At 34.9% G+C, this 18,123-nt stretch overlaps 1 long non-coding RNA gene across 2 annotated transcripts; it reads left to right on the forward strand.

Moving 5' to 3' along the window:
* Positions 1-5,208: 5,208 nt before the first annotated feature.
* Positions 5,209-8,399, forward strand: LOC127864170 (uncharacterized). Of its 2 annotated transcripts, XR_008041554.1 has the most exons (3): positions 5,209-5,669; positions 6,227-6,337; positions 6,957-8,399. It is a non-coding gene; the product is annotated as an uncharacterized LOC127864170 (long non-coding RNA). The 2 variants fall into 2 exon arrangements; XR_008041553.1 differs by having other exon boundaries at positions 5,209-6,337.
* The last annotated feature ends 9,724 nt before the right edge of the window (positions 8,400-18,123 follow it).

An 18,123-nucleotide genomic window follows, 5' to 3' on the forward strand; every position in this document is an offset into this window, starting at 1 on the left:
TTTTTTTAATATTTTAATATTGATTAGAATAGACAGACAGATGCAAAATAGATGGACAGGTAATTATTACATTTTTATTTCAATGATTTCTCACATCATAGTGATAGATTGCGTATTACATGTTTTGAATAAACTTTAAAAAAAACACTTATGTAGGTTGTTTAATTTTTTGTTTAATTTTATGAGCAGACAAATTTCTACAATAAGACCATTAATATAATGTGAAGATAAGAAAGAATTCAGTACAAGCCTGCTATTAAAGACATTGCTTTCCTTTAACTTCAGTAATTTCCTATAGTGTTCTGATTAAGTCAAATGATTAAAAATACACAGAATATTAGAGTTATACTTATTTTTAAGAAGATACACTTGTACAGAAAGCGTATTTTTTGACAAATAAGAAGATACACTTAAATGCACAAAAATGCACTTCTTGCATAAAAAGATACGCTTTGTCTACAAAAGATACACTTTTTTTTAGAAAGATACACTTCTTAGTTAAAAAAAGTACAGAAAAATACGCTTGAAGAAAATAAAGATACAGAAAAAATGCACTTTATAATATATAATATAAGTGCACTTACTAAGGAAAAAGGTGCAGAATTAATACACTTTTAGTAAAAAGCGCAGAAAAAATACACTTTTTTAAGCGTATTTTGGTAAAAAGCGTATTTTATTTTGGGAAGGGTTATTATTTATTTTTTTCAGGGCTCAATATTTAACATACCATACAGTACAGCCAAAGCGGAACAAACGTATTTCACGATTCGCGGCGGCAAGGTGAAACGAGTCGATGCCGCGTCAGTATGCGGCGGCAGTCGCATTTCACCGCGAAATTTCGCATCTGTCCGCCGAGGGAGGCGGAAAACTACAACGGGTGAGGCATGGTCAGGGGTGATAACCCCAAAAAAGGGTAAGGGTAAGGGTTAGGATTAGGGGTCGGGTTAGGGTTAGGGTTGGGTTTAGGCTAACCCAAACCCTAACCCAACCCCTAACACTAACCTAAACCCTAACCCTAACCCTCTAACCCCCCCTTGCGCAATACCATACCATGCCTCGCCCGTTGTAGTTATCCGCCTCCCGTCCGCCGAGGCATGCCGCGATCCGCGACATGATGCCCAGTCGATGCATTTCATGAAATAATTTCTTTTTTTAAATTATTAGTTACATGTAGTTAACAAATTTTGAAAGAACAATTATAATAATAATTAAAATCATAATAAATTTATTGTGCGCGGATTGTATTAGCATATACATGTAAGCATAGTTAATGTGTCTGGCCAATTAAGTTTGTTTCCCGCCCGTAGTGTATGTATTTCACTCATAAACAAGGTCACGAAATTATGTTTTCGCACATACACGTGGGCAAGGCTCCAGCATATGGTGGATTTATAAATTAATTGCATGTTGATTTTGCTATTATATTTAAGCTGAGAAAATTAGCAGTTTGAAGCCACATCGATAATCAAGACGGTGACGACGTATTTGTTGTTTTGGTAATTATCAGCTTTTTATAACTGTTGTTTGAATATGCGTATATAAACAAGTTTTATTTTGTTCATATTATACAGTTAATATCGCTACTAACAGCGATTTTCCTCCTTCTTTATAAAGTACCGGTAAACGGCACTTTCCCAATTACGAAAAAAATACAAATTTTCCAAGTGCTGTCCTTAAATTCCCAATTAAAGGTAAAAAAAAAAAGAAAAAAAAATATTTTTTTTTTTTTCTTTTTTTTTTTTAAGCAACATTTAGTTAGTTTCCCTTTGCAGCTCTATAGCTTGAACCTAGGTTTATATAATATTGACAGCTTGAAAACACTTGTTTATCAATTTAAAAGTATTTGGGAGCAAAAAATCAAATACACCAATTTCCCAATTTGAGGCTTTCACGACTCGATTTTTCCCAATTTTGAGGTTTTCACGACTCGATTTTTCCCAATTGGACCGGTACGGGTACTTTTCCCAATTGGACAAAGAAAATCGCTGACTAATTAACCGAGAATCCCGTATATTCCAATTTTGAAGCAAATGCTGGTAAATATTTACGATACACAAACATTTTTGATATTTCCTTTAGTATCAAATACATTTTGGCATTTGTTACAATTTATAGAGATGATGAAATAACGTCTAATCGGGGCGTTTTTTTTCCCCACTGAACACGCAATTTACGCCTGACCTGATGTTCATGTATTTATACGACACAAAATACACCCAAACTTTCCAAACAACGTTCTACATGTCTGCATAATTTTCGCGCGCTTTTTATGAAACAAAGGAAATTTTAGCACTGTTTATTTGACACTAGAATTTGCCAAAGGTCAGGTTAGCATTAAAATTTGGGAATGTGTTTTGGATTACAAATTTAATAATGATAATCAAACGAAACATTAACAGTTGCGCGTAATTAATTCTACGCTACACATACATGTATGTACATGAAGGTGGATATCTTTTCACTCGTTCCGCCGCGTATGTATGTGGCGGATTTACTCCGCTAAAGTACCCGAGGTTAATACAGACTCAGCGTCGATGCGCTGATCGATGCCGAGTGCCACGGCGATACGCGGCGTCAACATACGATTCGGCCGCCGCGTACTAATAATCTGGCCGTGGCGTAGCCGCGGATTTTGTTTGTGCCGCTTTTGCTGTACTGTATATCATGCTTGAGTAAAACCTTGTTAACACTCTAGAGGCCATATTTATTGCCTGATCATCATAAAACTTGGTCAGAAGATTTGTCCCAATGATATCTTGGATGAGTGCGAAAATGGTTCCGGTTGATGGAAAAACATGGCCGCCAAGGGGGCGTGGCATTTTTCCTTATATATATATAGTTAAACCTTGTTAACACTTTAGAAGCCATATTTATTGTACGATCATCATGAAACTTTGTCAGAAGATTTGTCCCAATGATATTTTGGACAATAAGTTCGAAAGTGGTTCCAGTTGCTTGAAAAACATGGCCACCAGTGGGCGGGGCATTTTTCCTTATATGGACTTATGAATCTTCATGAAACTTTGTCAGTGTATTTGTTTAAATGATATCTTGGATGTGTATGAAAATGGTTCTGGTCTGTTGAAAAACTGGGCTGCCAGGGTGTTCACTAGTCATGAAAGTTGTTAAGAACATATTGTTCTAATGACATCTTGGGCTGCACAGAACAGGTCAGTTCCTTTGAATCTCAGGTGAGCGACTTTGGGCCTTTCAAGCCCTCTTGTATCTTAACAAGTGTTATTGCCCTTTGCTATTTATGCATGATGTAACTTTTCAGGACGATATCTCAGATATTGTACAAGATTTGAACATGAAACTTCATGTTTGTGTAGATATAAATGAGAAATTCTTTGTACATGTACACAAACCATAACCCTACACTTTCTCAAATAAGAATTATTGACCCCTGCTGTTTTGGTATCATGTAACTTTTGGGCCTATATTTCAGATTTACAACAAGATTACAACATGAAACTTCAAAAGTGTGTAGAAATCAATGAGGAGAATCTCCTTGTTATTTATGTCCTTGATGCGTGTACATTGTTAAGAGGCCGTACAAGATTGATTTAACAACTTTCAGAACATAAAAAAGTTTGGAAAAAACATTGTTTACGCAATCATTTAATGTCAGTAGCAGTTAATGGTTTATATATAAATATTTGGAGCATGATTATAAAATTAAGAAATTTAGTTGCATGATGTAATGTTTCACTTGTGACCAACTCAATAGCTTTAAAAGAATTTTGCAAAGCAGAAATGTTCATAGAGTGTTTTAATTAAACTAATAGCTCTGTTGGAATGTGAAAGCAATTTTTAAATGCTCAATAACAGATCTATTCCCGGGTGTACATTGTCCAGGGTAATCATGGAACTTAGGCTGGAAATCCATGGTATAACATGGAATTCCATGGTAATCCCTGGAATTTGAAACAGTTTCCAGGGTTTTCCAGGGTTTTGTTCTAGAAATGTCCATGAAACGTGGACTTTTTTTCCAAGCATTTTCCAGCCTTGGATGGAAAAGCATGGAAAAGGAATGGAAAACGCTGGATTTAGGCTGGATAACCCTGGAAAATATTTCCAGATAGCATGGAAAGTGGAACATAGAATTTTTTAAGCATGGAAAAGACTCTAACATTTTCAGCTAACCCTGGAAAAAACTTAGACTTTATAAGAGGAGAAAATAACTTATAAAAATGCAACACATTTTATTCAAAGTAAATCAGAGTTCAACAATTTACACAACATATGAATAAAACATAAAACAATGTGCATAGTTTGGGCAGAAATAGTAGTAGTTATAGTAGTAGTAGTAGTAGTAGTAGTAGAAGTAGTAGTGCTGGTGCTGGCAGTAGAATATGTTGTAGGAGTAGAAGTAAAAGTGGTTGTTGTATAAGTTGTACAAGCAGTTAAACTACTGATAATTATACTATTGGTGCAAATTTAAGTGACAGTAGCAGTTACTATTGTGTTGTTGTTTTAGCATTTACAGGAATAGTAGCAGTAATGGTAGCAATAGTAGTATAAATAATAATAACAATACTAGTAGCAGCAGTAGTAGTAGTAGTTAAGGAAGTAGCATTAGCAGCAGCAGCAGTAGTAGTAGTAGAAGTAGCAGCAGCAGCAGTAGTAGCAGTAGCAGCATCAGCAGCATCAGTAGTAGTAGCAGTAGTAGTAGCAGTAGTAGTTGAAGTACTAGTAGTAGTAGTAGTAGTAGTAGTAGTAGTAGTAGTAGTAGAAGTAGAAGTAGCAGCAGTAGTAGTGGTAGAAGTAGTAGTAGTAGTAACAGCAGCAGCAGCAGTAGTAGTAGTAGTAGTCGCTGCAGCAGGAGTTGTAATAGTAGCAGCAGCAGCAGTAGCAGTAGTAGTAGTAGCAGCAGCAGCAGGAGTAGTAGCAGCAGCAGCAGTAGCAGCAGCAGTAGCAGTAGTAGTAGTAGTTGAAGCAGTAGTAGTAGTTGAAGTAGTAGTAGTAGTAGTAGTAGTAGCAGTAGTAGCAGCAGTAGTAGTAGTAGTAGTAGTAGTAGTAGTAGTAGATGTAGTAGTAGTAGAAGTAGTAGAAGTAGAAGTAGTAGTAGTAGTAGTAGTAGCAGTAGTAGTAGTAGTAGTAGTAGTAGTAGTAGGTAGTTGTTGTTGTTGTTGTGGCTGTTGTAATAGTAGTAGTAGTTTTGCAGAAGTAGTAGCAGTAGTAGTAGTAGTAGTACTAGTAGTAGAAGTAAAAGTAGTAACTTTCAAAGCAATGTCTACAAGTTTAAATTCCTTAACCCTGTTCAAGGTGTATACACACTCAATATTTAACTACAGTCCAGGTTTGCAATTAACAAACTATCTGAAAAGCCTGTGTGTGAGTCAGATGTGTCTGCGGCTAATCTATTGGTTATAAAATATCACAGCCTTTTCTGATTGGCTGAGTTCAAATACAGAAAGTTTACCTGTTAGATTGAAATTATGGAGAAGGCGTATTGAAGAAAAAATGCAGGTTAAACTTGTTGTTAAAATGAAGTTAATGTAATTTCACAAACAGTAGAGTTTAACTTAATGAGTTTTTTCCATTAACAAGAATTTCTTAAAATAATAATGTATGGATATCATTTGGAAAGTGACATGAAATGTTGTTAAAAAGTGATGCATACAAGTGTTTCAGAAGTCTGTCTAGGAATAGAACAACAACTGAAGGTTTGTGCTTTTCATTATTTCTAAATATTCCTTTAAATTTATTCTTCTTATGTCATCATTGTAGACCTTTTTTATGTGACATTTTAGGTAAAAGTATGGCAAATATAGAAGTTTAAAAGCAGCTGTCACACACATTTTCACTAAGTGCAGTTTGCAGCTTGATAAAGGAAGTCCTATGTGGAGATATTAATAAGCTTGAATGTAGTATCGGAAGTTTATAATGCATGGCTAGGGAACTGAGGCTAAGGGAGTTATGTGCTGTGCATGATGAGAACTCAATGCTCATTAATGCTGTTAATGTTTATAAATAAATTAATTAAACCAATAGCATTGTTTTTTAGGTTTCACTGTACATTTTCATACCAATAGAATTACACATCATTCTAATTATAGCAATAATAAATTTGTACTAATCATACCTACAAATTTTGTTATGCTATGCTTTGTGATGTATTAACTTCATTGTAAGTTATTATTTAAAGACAATTTTACTAAATATTTAAAACAATACTTGAATTATTTTCTATATACATTTTCATTATGTGCTTTAACTGTAGCTGACCAGTTGATGGAAGATACTGCAGAGTTTGGCAGGGACATAACCCAAGACAGCAAAGCGGCTCTTTTTGCGCATTTACCAAGAGGACTAACATGGCCACAAATTCATGGTAAATATTGTTATGCCCTGGGCTCATATAAGTAATTTAGTGTTAACCACCTGAAAGTATTTTGTCTTTTTGGTATCCAATATTTTGGTCTAGTTTCAATTACAGGTTATTTTTATATGAATTAGCAAATTAGCATATCTTTCATATAGCAATATCTGAATATAAAATTCCTATATATGTTTGAGTTTCCAGATACATGCTAGTGTACCCCGTTTTGGGGCATTTAAGAAAACAACAATATAAATTTCAAAATAAAAGAGAGTCATATAAAAATATAAGTTAAATCAACAATTTATTCACTTTAAAGTCTCAGTTTTCCTGTGTGGTTGCCTGTTTGCAAGTAGATTAAAGCCCGCTTGCAAACTTTAAGAGAATAAATTTCACTAAATGGAAAAGAAATAATTGCTAACTACTTAGGATCGTAAATGTTCGCTCAAATACAAAAAAGCCAGATGTACCGAATTGAGCAGTGATATGAAATATCTAAAATAGATTAAAATGTGAATGAGCATTGAAGTATAGATATTCAATCATATGATTGCTGCACATTTACTTTTACAGATGAATGTAAAAAACTTATGACTTTCTTGTAATATTGTTTGCTTTGTTTTTCTTTCAGAGATCATGCAGGAGCCGTACAGTATAACAGCAGTACAAGTTCTATAAAAGATCCACGACCTACTGAAGCCCAGCTAATTAACAAAAAAGTTTTTAAAAACTGTAATTTTATCCCACCTGGGTACTTATAATTTACTAACTGTCACTTGGAAAGTAATACATGTACATGCATTCATGTTCTGAATTTCTTTGAACAATAAAATTATATAAAAGTATTTTAATGAAATTGAGCACCTAAATTGCATTAAAGTGAAAGTAGCTGAGAAAAATAGTAGTGCTGCAACAATACGCCAAAAACCGTATTGCAATATATTGTCAGCTCAAAAACCCGTATTGCAATATATCGCAATATATTGATAACTTGTACCAAAATTATAACTTGCCAATTACCCAATAATCCCATAAATTCCAATTTTAAAGCAAATTCCGGTAAATATTTACTATAAATGTGCTCAAGAATAATAAGAAACACAAACATTTGCAAATTTTCTTAAGTATCAAATACAATTTTGCAATTGTTACTATTTAAAGATGTGATGAAATAACGTCCAACCGGGGCGTTTTTCCCACTGAACACGCGTAATTCAGCTGACGTGATGTTCCCGTTTTTATACAACACAAAATACACCCATACTTTCCATGCGACGTTCTACATGTCTGTATAATTTTCGCGCGCTTTTTATTGAGACAAAGGATAAAGCACTTTTTATTTGACGCTATAATTTTTTATTGTCGCGTTAGCATTCAAATTTGGAAGCGTGTTTCCGAAATTCGGATTACAAATAATGCTCAAATCAGAATCGAACGAAACATTTACAGCTGTGCGCAATTAATTCAACGATAATCTGTTCAAAAGCATCGAATGAATGCTCCCATGTAACAACGCTACTCCGTATAATACACTTTTTAGAATGCTTTTTTTACATAAAAAATAATTTACACTGCTTTGTTTTGTTTACCTTTTTATCATTAATTCGGATGGCTTTTCTGGACGAAATGTGAATGAATTTTTGTAAAATTTTCGTACCGGTATGATGAAAATCATATCGCAATACAATATGCGGATTGCGTATTGCGATATATACCGATATACCGGTATATTGTTGCAGCCCTAAAAAATAGTATCCTTAATTGTTCTCATGGGCAGCTACATATATTGTGACAAACATGAAGTAGCTAAAATAACTTAAATTTTTCATTTTGTTTCTTGTATATCGTTTGTACAGGGTTCGTGAATTGTTACTGTATATTACTTGACTTGCTTGTATTTTGTTACTTTGAATACATGTTGTTAAGGTTGCATTATACTTTTTAACTTTTAAAGTAGCGCCTGTTCTGTTATGTAAGGGCCTGATTTATGATAATGGACCTAGAGGCTTTGTAAGCATGTATTAAACAACACTTGTTTGATCTGAATAATTTGTTAAATAAATGTAACACAATTTGTAATCTGATGTTATATTTTGATGAATTGTGAACAAAATAATGCATCGAAGAAACTAAGGCATTATGTTGATTTTTTGTTTTGTTTTAATCTAACCTTAAATTATGATTTATTTAAGCTGTGAGTATTGTATTCATTTAATACATGAATATTGTTTTTAGACCAGAAATTTCTTTTTCTATTCAGTGACCATGGTAAACGCTGGACAATTTTCCATGTTATACCAGGCATCCATGGAATATTAAACAAAGAAAAAACCTGGAACATTTTCCAGGGTTTTCCAGCCAGCATGGAAAAAATACCGTCCGAATACTCCATGTAATCTGGAAAACCCTGGAAAAAAATCCATGGTTTTCCAGATTACATGGAGTATTCGGACGGTATTTATTCCATGCTGGCTGGAAAACCCTGGAAATTGTTCCATGGTAATTATTCCAGGGAGCCTGGAAAACCATGGAAACTATTCCAGGCTATTTCCACATACCATGGACAATTTTCCACCCTTTTTTTTTAAATATTGACGCTGGAAAAGGCTGGAAACTTAGTCCGAATACTCCAGCCTCATATTTTCCATGGATTTCCATGGAAAACCCTGGACAAAGTACACCCGGGTTAACATATTTCTGTTGACTATTCTTATGCCAGAAAATTGACATTGCTTATTTGATTATTTGAATTGATAACACACTTGAATAATTATAATGGAAATAGTATACCTTAAAATGCTGTCTGGTCCAATTATGACTTTTGAAAATTATTCTGTATTCAAACTTAATTAGCTTCAAAAATGAGATTACCAAACCAGTGAATTACTTTATGTCAAAATATATCAATTATATATAATTGCTCTACAAATCTCTTTGTTTGAGTGTATTGTCAGGCAATTTGAAAAAGAACTTACATAGATTGAATTGCTTTCATTTTATACCTGCCATATCACTAGAAGCCTTGGTCTACTAATGGTTGCAATATGAGAACCATATCTGAAACTTTCAATTTAAAATCCACTGGTGGTCAGCCATTAAAGGGACTTGTTCACACAAATTTGAATGAGGGCGGATATAAGTCACATCTTCCCTCTATGTCTGCATTCTGGTGTGTATGTGTGTGTGAGTATTCTGTCTGATATTAATATCTATGTAATTTGTGCATTCCTAGAAGGATTTTAATGTTACTTTATATTTTATATTTCCCTGACTACCAGACATTGTGTCCTAAACATGTCCATGCCCTAGGTTAAATTGTTTGAATATTAACATACAGATGCCTGGGCGGATTTTAATTTACACCAGGAAAATTATCTTCTTCGACCCGACATTGTGTCACTCATTAATTCAATTCTCCTTGGTGAAAAGTTGCAGCTCAAGGTCAAAGGTCATACATATACAGTTCTTTTGAAACTATTTTCTTACATTTACTTGAGAACTCTTTCTTATAATCTTATTCTTGTCTTATGCTTTTCCCACCCCCTCCCGCCCCCACCGCACACACACACAAGTAACATTTGTGATGTTGTCATGCTGCATCAAAAGTCACCCAAACAAAACATGGAACAAGTAAAAGACAAACATAGCATTTGTGCAACTGCAAATGAAATCAGCAGAACTTACTGTAAATGTAGCATTAAATTAATCCTTTACCACATAGATACGCATTGTGACTTATTTGTAGTCCCTCAGACAGTTCAATTACAATTAAGACCATTCGTATTTGATTCAAAATTTAAAGGCTTCATGTTCAACCCTTATATACTGATGAGCAGCAAACAGCGTAAAACCTGAACAGACTGCAAGTTACTAGTTGGCTGTTCTTGTTTAAGGCTGTTTGCACATAGCCAGTTCATGTTACTTCTGAGTGGTAAAGGGTAAAACATTGATTGCTTGACAAATCTAATTCTCTGAAACTGGAAGGGTCAAGCTTTAATATGTGGTGCGTAACATCATATTAAGGTTAGTTGGTTCAAACTATTGACCTGATGACCAACTTGCCACGCCCTAGGGATGACATAATTTATATTGACTCTAAATAATATATACTGCACATATTTTCGCACAAACCACAAAGTTAGGGATTTAATATTTGTGTATATCATCATATAGTCATCTTTTGCTAAGCTTAATCAAAGCATTCCCATTCTGTCAAAACTGGCTGAGCCCAAGGGGTTTATTAAAACTGATCAGATAAATAACTAACAAAATCTTCTATACTGAAACAACAAGTCACAGACCCCTCATGTGAAAAATGGCCACGCCCCTGTGGCCTCATGATTTACAGTACAGCCACGCCCCTGTGGCCTCAGGATTTACAGTACAGCCACGCCCCTGTGGCCTCATGATTTATAAAGACTTGTAACTTAAAAAATAGTATTCATAAGTTTCAGACCAAATATTTGGTATGTCACATCTAGTAGATCCTGTAAAAGGATGTTTAAATTGAGCCCTTGAGAAACAAATTGGCCATGTCGCAAGAATCACATTTTTTGTATGCATTTATTTAGCATAATAACTTTTATTAAACCACAATGCCTACAGCATTGATATATTGTATGTGAAATCAAAATGTGTTCCACTAAAAATACTGTTCTAGTTATTTTCCCTGGGTTTCTAAAGTGGAAATGCTCCACCGTCACATAATTGATGTAGACCTACATAGTTAAATTATTTTTAAAATCTTCTTTGCAGGCCAAGCCAGAGGTGTAATATTTGGAATGTTACATCATATAGTGGTCCTTTACAAAGTTTGTTTAAATCCTTTTTTGATGTCAAAATTGGCCCTGTCTGTAGTTGTTGAGACTTAAATATTTTATATTGTACATGCATTATGTAGCATAACAACTTAACAAACACAATGCACGCATATTTGACGCGTATGTGACCAAAGATTTTGGTTCTTAAGAAAAAACTGTTCAAAACATGCCCCTGTGGTAAAATTTGGCCATGCCCCATTACACAGAGAGCGATCAAGGGTTTGTTTAAATCCTTTTTTGATGTCAAAATTGGCCCTGTCTGTAGTTGTTGAGACTTAAATATTTTATATTGTACATGCATTATGTAGCATAACAACTTAACAAACACAATGCACGCATATTTGACGCGTATGTGACCAAAGATTTTGGTTCTTAAGAAAAAACTGTTCAAAACATGCCCCTGTGGTAAAATTTGGCCATGCCCCATTACACAGAGAGCGATCAAGGGTTTGTTTAAATCCTTTTTTGATGTCAAAATTGGCCCTGTCTGTAGTTGTTGAGACTTAAATATTTTATATTGTACATGCATTATGTAGCATAACAACTTAACAAACACAATGCACGCATATTTGACGCGTATGTGACCAAAGATTTTGGTTCTTAAGAAAAAACTGTTCAAAACATGCCCCTGTGGTAAAATTTGGCAATGCCCCATTACACAGAGAGCGATCAAGGGTTTGTTAAAATCCTTTTTTGATGTCAAAATTGGCCCTGTCTGTAGTTGTTGAGACTTAAATATTTTATATTGTACATGCATTATGTAGCATAACAACTTAACAAACACAATGCACGCATATTTGACGCGTATGTGACCAAAGATTTTGGTTCTTAAGAAAAAACTGTTCAAAACATGCCCCTGTGGTAAAATTTGGCCATGCCCCATTACACAGAGAGCGATCAAGGGTTTTCTTTGCCCTTTTGTCTGAAAAATGTCATAAATATTACAATGTTCCTTTATAAATGTCTGCTTGAAAAGAGAGAATGTATTGCTTAAAAAATGTTTATGCATTGAAATTATCATTGGTATAGCCCTTCAAACTACTGTAATCCATAAACAGTTCATAAACAATTCAAACAGCTTTATGGGGAACAAATTAATGTTCTTTGGTCCAACAAGTTTCTGTGATGTTTTAAAACTAATCAATACATCTCACAAGATTTCAAATAGCTCAGGGAATGAGATACTCGCCTAAAGAAAATTCCTTTGTGTGAAATAGACATGTTCCAATATCCATAAATGAGATACTCGCCTTAAGAAAAGTGCTTTGTGTGAATCAGACATGTTCAAATAACCGCAACCATTATGTACACCTTGAATAATTTTCAATAGGATATTTAAGCAAATTAGCCACTGGTTTATTTAATCCATTCCAATAAGCATTGAACACTTATCAACCTATTATTTTTATTACTTGTGCAATTTGCATGTCTGATTTGTGTGAAAAAGTATTTTTGATATTGCAATTGTTGAATAATTTTAATCTTAATCATACTTACAAAACCTTAAAAATAAATGCCATTAAGTTCCTATATATTCAGTTAAGTTTCGCTCAATTGGTCATTGTTGGCTTGGGTACTGATTACATGTACCATAGGTACTCTTAAGTATACTTAAATGTACCCCGGGTACAGAAAATATACGTGTACCTGGTCAATTTAGACTGTACTTGAGTTTTATTCCCGCCTAAAATCCAATGTTGTAAAATGCGCTACAGAATACAGAACAAAATTCTTATTGAAAATAATGTTCCTAAAATGCTTTTTGAGCAGGAGTTTCGATAATATAGGGGCCATTTTACAGAATATTGACATAAATATGAACATAATTAATTTGGAAAAAATCCGACAACGGCCAATAAAGCGTTGTAATTACGGGGTACGTTTCGGTATATTGTCCGTACATGGGGTACATTAAAGTGTATTTAGCAGTATCTGGGGTACATTCAAGCTGTACCCGAGCCGACAATGACCAATTGAGCTTAAGCTTCCCTTCGAAGAATTCGCTTGTATATTGCTGTGCAGCATTGCTCAAATGCAATGTTCTAGTATTTGTTTCTCGTTATCCTGGGTATCAAACCCTCAGGGCAGGCAAGTCATCATGGTGTATAGTGGCAATGTTTTAGTATTTGCTTCTAATTGTCCAGGGTATTGAACCCTCAGGGAAGGCAAGTCATCATGGTGTATAGTGGCAATGTTTTAGTATTTGTTTCTCATTGTCCAGGGTATTGAACCCTCAGGACAGGCAACTCATCATGGTGTATAGTGGTAATGTTTTAGTATTTGCTTCTCATTGTCCAGGGTATTGAACCCTCAGGACAGGCAAGTCATCATGGTGCAGGGCTCAACATTAACCTAAAAACCAACTTGCCCTGCCGGGCAAGCACTTTGAAAATCTACTTGCCCTGCACATAAAGCCACTTGCCCAAACATGTGATGAACTTTTTTCATGTGTTTTTATAGATTCAAGGCAAAAAGTAGTGCACCCAGAAATAAACAATGAGCTCTTGTCATCACTATACTGTTCACAGGTTTGCAAAAAATTGCTTCTAACGATTTATCATTTCTCAACCATTCAAAGTCACTTTTCCATTTTTGTAAAAAGTTGTGTTTTCGCTTCAATTCGTATTTTTTGGCACTTTTGGATGATTTTTCTGTGCAATTTTTATTGGATTTTGCAGACTTACAGTTACTTGGAAATCCAAAGCTAAATAAACTAGACATTTCTGGTCTGCTAACAGTACTGTACACACCACGTGAACCGTAACAAAAATGTCAATTGACGTAAAGCAAGAGATGGTTGAAAATGTATGTCGCAAAACATGAAATATATATATACCGAAGCTATTTATTATTGTTTTTATTTAGTTATATAATTTTAGTAGTTTTTTGTGTGACTGAAACCACCAACAATGTTATTTGTAATGAATAGTAATGAAAAAGATCAACACACTAGCATTTGAAAGCCGATGTTTGGAATCCCAAGCCATTTACCGCTTTTCTAAAAATAAGTTTGGAAATGCATGCACACCTTGCTTAGTTAGTTTGGACTTCAGCAAAAACAATCGCCAAGGTAAATTCATGAATTAATCAAACCATTCGTATTTATTTGTACTATTTAACCACAGAAACACACGTTTTTCTTTGTTCTTTTTTGCACTTGCCCGGGCGGACAACTAGATTATAAAATAACTTGCCCGGACCCAACTTTTACTTGCCAGGGGCAATCGGACAACCGTTAATGTTGAACCCTGTGGTGTATAGTGGTAATGTTTTAGTATTTGCTTCTTATTGGCCAGGGTATTGAACCCTCAGGACAGGCAAGTCATCATGGTGTATAGTAATAATGTTTTAGTACTTGCTTCCCCTTGTCCAGGGTATTGAACCCTCAGTGCAGGCAAGTCTACATGGTGCATAGTGGTAATGGTATAGTATTTGCTTCTCATTGGCCAGGGTATTGAACCCTCAGTGCAGGCAAGTCTACATGGTGCATAGTGGTAATGGTATAGTATTTGCTTCTCATTGGCCAGGGTATTGAACCCTCAGTGCAGGCAAGTCTACATGGTGCATAGTGGTAATGGTATAGTATTTGCTTCTCATTGGCCAGGGTATTGAAGCCTCAGGACAGGCAAGTCATCATGGTGTATAGTAATAATGTTTTAGTACTTGCTTCCCCTTGTCCAGGGTATTGAGCCCTAAGGGCAGGCAAGTCATCATGGTGTATAGTGGTAATGTTTTAGTATTTGCTTCTCGTTGTCCTCCGTATTGAACCCTCAGTGCAGGCAAGTCTTCATGGTGTATTGTGGTAATGTTTTACTTTACCTGTCACTTTCTTAAAGCCACACGCCTTGAAATGAAATACATGGCATAGTAAATATCAGTATAAATAAAAAACATAGCTTATATGTGCCAATTGGAATATATCTGGTGGTTACAAAGTAGAAATCCGTCTCTTTAGCGCTATAAAAACTTAAAAATAATGGCAGTGTCAAAATTGACGTATACGTCTTGAAATCCTACTTTCGGTTTCAAACGGTACTGTTTGAAAAATAATAAATAACTTGCTAACTGGGCTATAGATTTTATAAGCCGGATTTTTTTCGAAAAAATCTCGGCTTATAGATTGATGTTGTCGGGCGGGCGGGCGGGCGGGGTGGCGGCGTGCTCGAAAATGTTAAAGTTCTTATTTCATGGTATAACTTTGGTATGCTTGGACCTAGAGTCTTCAAACTTGACATGAAGGTTGGCCAGGATTAACAGATGACCACTGGTCATTTCAAGGTCATTCATTTGAAGGTCAAGGTCACTGTGACCTTCAATATAAAAAATGTTAAAGTTGTTATAACTTTGGTATGCTTGGACCTAGAGTCTTGAAACTTGACATGAAGGTTGGCCATAACTAGTTAGTAACCACTGGTCATTTCAAGGTCATTCATTTGAAGGTCAAGGTCACTGTGACCTTGAATGTAAAAATGTTAAAGTTCTTATTTCATGGTATAACTTTGGTATGCTTGGACCTAGAGTCTTCAAACTTGACATGAAGGTTGGCCAGGATTAACAGATGACCACTGGTCATTTCAAGGTCATTCATTTGAAGGTGAAGGTCACTGTGACCTTCAATATAAAAATGTTAAAGTTGTTATAACTTTGGTATGCTTTGACCTAGAGTCTTGAAACTTGACATGAAGGTTGGCCAGAACTAGTAAGTAACCACTGGACATTTCAAGGTCATTCATTTGAAGGTCAAGGTCACTGTGACCTTGAATGTAAAAATGTTAAAGTTGTTATAACTTTGGTATGCTTGGACCTAGAGTCTTGAAACTTGACATGAAGGTTGGCCAGAACTAGTAAGTAACCACTGGACATTTCAAGGTCATTCATTTGAAGGTCAAGGTCACTGTGACCTTGAATGTAAAAATGTTAAAGTTCTTATTTCATGTTATAACTTTGGTATGCTTGTACCTAGAGTCTTCAAACTTGAAATAAAGATTGGCCAGTACTAGAAGATGACCACTGGTCATTTCAATGTCATTCATTTGAAGGTCAAGGTCACTGTGACCTTAAATGTTAAAATGTTAAAATTGTTATAACTTTGGTATGCTTGGACATAGAGTCTTCAAACTTGACATGAAGGTTTGCAAGCACACTTAGATGACCACTGGTCATTTCAAGGTCATTCATTCTAAGGTCAAGGTCACTGTGACCTTGAATGTAAAAATGTTAAAGTTCTTATAACTTTGGTAGGTAAAAATGTTAAAGTTCTTATTCCATGTTATAACTTTGGTATGCTTGTACCTAGAGTCTTCAAACTTGACATAAAGGTTGGCCAGTACTAGAAGATCACCACTGCTCATTTCAATGTCATTCATTTGAAGGTCAAGGTCACTGTGAACTTAAATGTTAAAATGTTAAAATTGTTGTAACTTTGGTATGCTTGGACCTAGAATCTCAAACTTGACGTAAAGGTTTGCAAGCACACTTAGATGACCACTGGTCATTTCAAGGTCATTCATTTGAAGGTCGAGGTCACTGTGACCTTGGATGTAAATATGTTAAAGTTGTTAATACTTTGGTATGCTTGGACCTAGAGTCTTCAAACTTGATATGAAGGTTGGCCAGAACTAGTAGATGACCACTGGTCATTTTAAGGTCAAGGTCACCGTGACCTTGAATGTAAAAATGTTAAAATTCTTATTTCATGGTATAACTTTCTTATGCTTGGACTTACAGTCTTCAAACTGGACATGAAGGTTGATGGAAACTTCAAACAATATGTTACTAATTTGCTAATAAAAAAATTGAGATCAAACTTTCCTAATTGTCAATTCAAGTTCATATTTGTGACCTTAAATGTTATTGTTGTTCATGTATATGCATGCATTCAAAACATAACACAAGGTTTGCTCATGCCTTGAAAAGTACTTACATTTCATTTTGACCTTTGAACAATATTTCAGTAATTTAAGTATTGCATTGACAAAAACACGAAAGGTACTTTCCTGTCATTTAAATCAAAAATCCGGCTTCAATGCGGTCATCTCCGACCGCGGAACTCTTGTTGTATCTATCTCAATTAGAATATATATCTAGTGGTTACAAGGTAGAAATCCGTCTTTTTATGCCCCCGAAGGAGGGCATATAGTGATCGGACTGTCAGTCCGTCTGTCCTTCCGTCACACTTTGCGCTTAGGTTTCAAAAAATGCTAATAACTTCTATGTACCTTGAGATATAACCTTCATATTTGGTATGCATGTGTATATGGACAAGGCCTTTCCGACGGCACAAAAAGTTTGACCCCTGTGACCTTGACTTTGAACTAAGGGTCTGCGTTTAGGTTTCAAAATCTGCGTTAAGGTTTCGAAAAATGCTCATAACTTCTATGTCCCATGAGACATAACCTTCTTATTTGGTATGCATGTTTATATGGACAAGGCCTTTCCATACGCACACAATTTTGACCCTGTGACTTTGACCTTGAACTAAGGGTCCGCGTTTAGGTTTCGAAATGTGCGTTTAGGTTTCGAAAAATGCTCATAACTTCTATCAAAGCATTTATAGGGGGCATATGTCATCCTACGGTGACAGCTCTTGTTTGCACTTTAAAACTTATAAATAATCGCCTTTGTCGAAATGGACTTACAAGTATAGAAATCCCACTTTCGGTTTTAAAATTAAAAAAATAAATAATAAATTACTTTCTAACTAGGCTATAGATTTAATGACAATTTTGCACACTTTCAAATTGCATCTATATGTATTGGTTAACATGTACTTCATTTCAAGGTGTGTGGCTTTAAGGATTTTAGTAATTTCATGGGTAATTATTCATCAAAAGTGATTTTTGTTTGCATGAACAGTTATTATGACTTATTATTTATTAAAGATCTTTGCTAAAATAATATACAAACAAGACTTAATATATCGGCCATTACTGATGAATATGGTTATCGTGATAGTATTAATAAATATTACATACGGAT

This window comes from Dreissena polymorpha, chromosome 1 (genome assembly GCF_020536995.1).
Source record: "Dreissena polymorpha isolate Duluth1 chromosome 1, UMN_Dpol_1.0, whole genome shotgun sequence".
Classification (NCBI taxonomy): Eukaryota; Metazoa; Mollusca; class Bivalvia; order Myida; family Dreissenidae; genus Dreissena; species Dreissena polymorpha.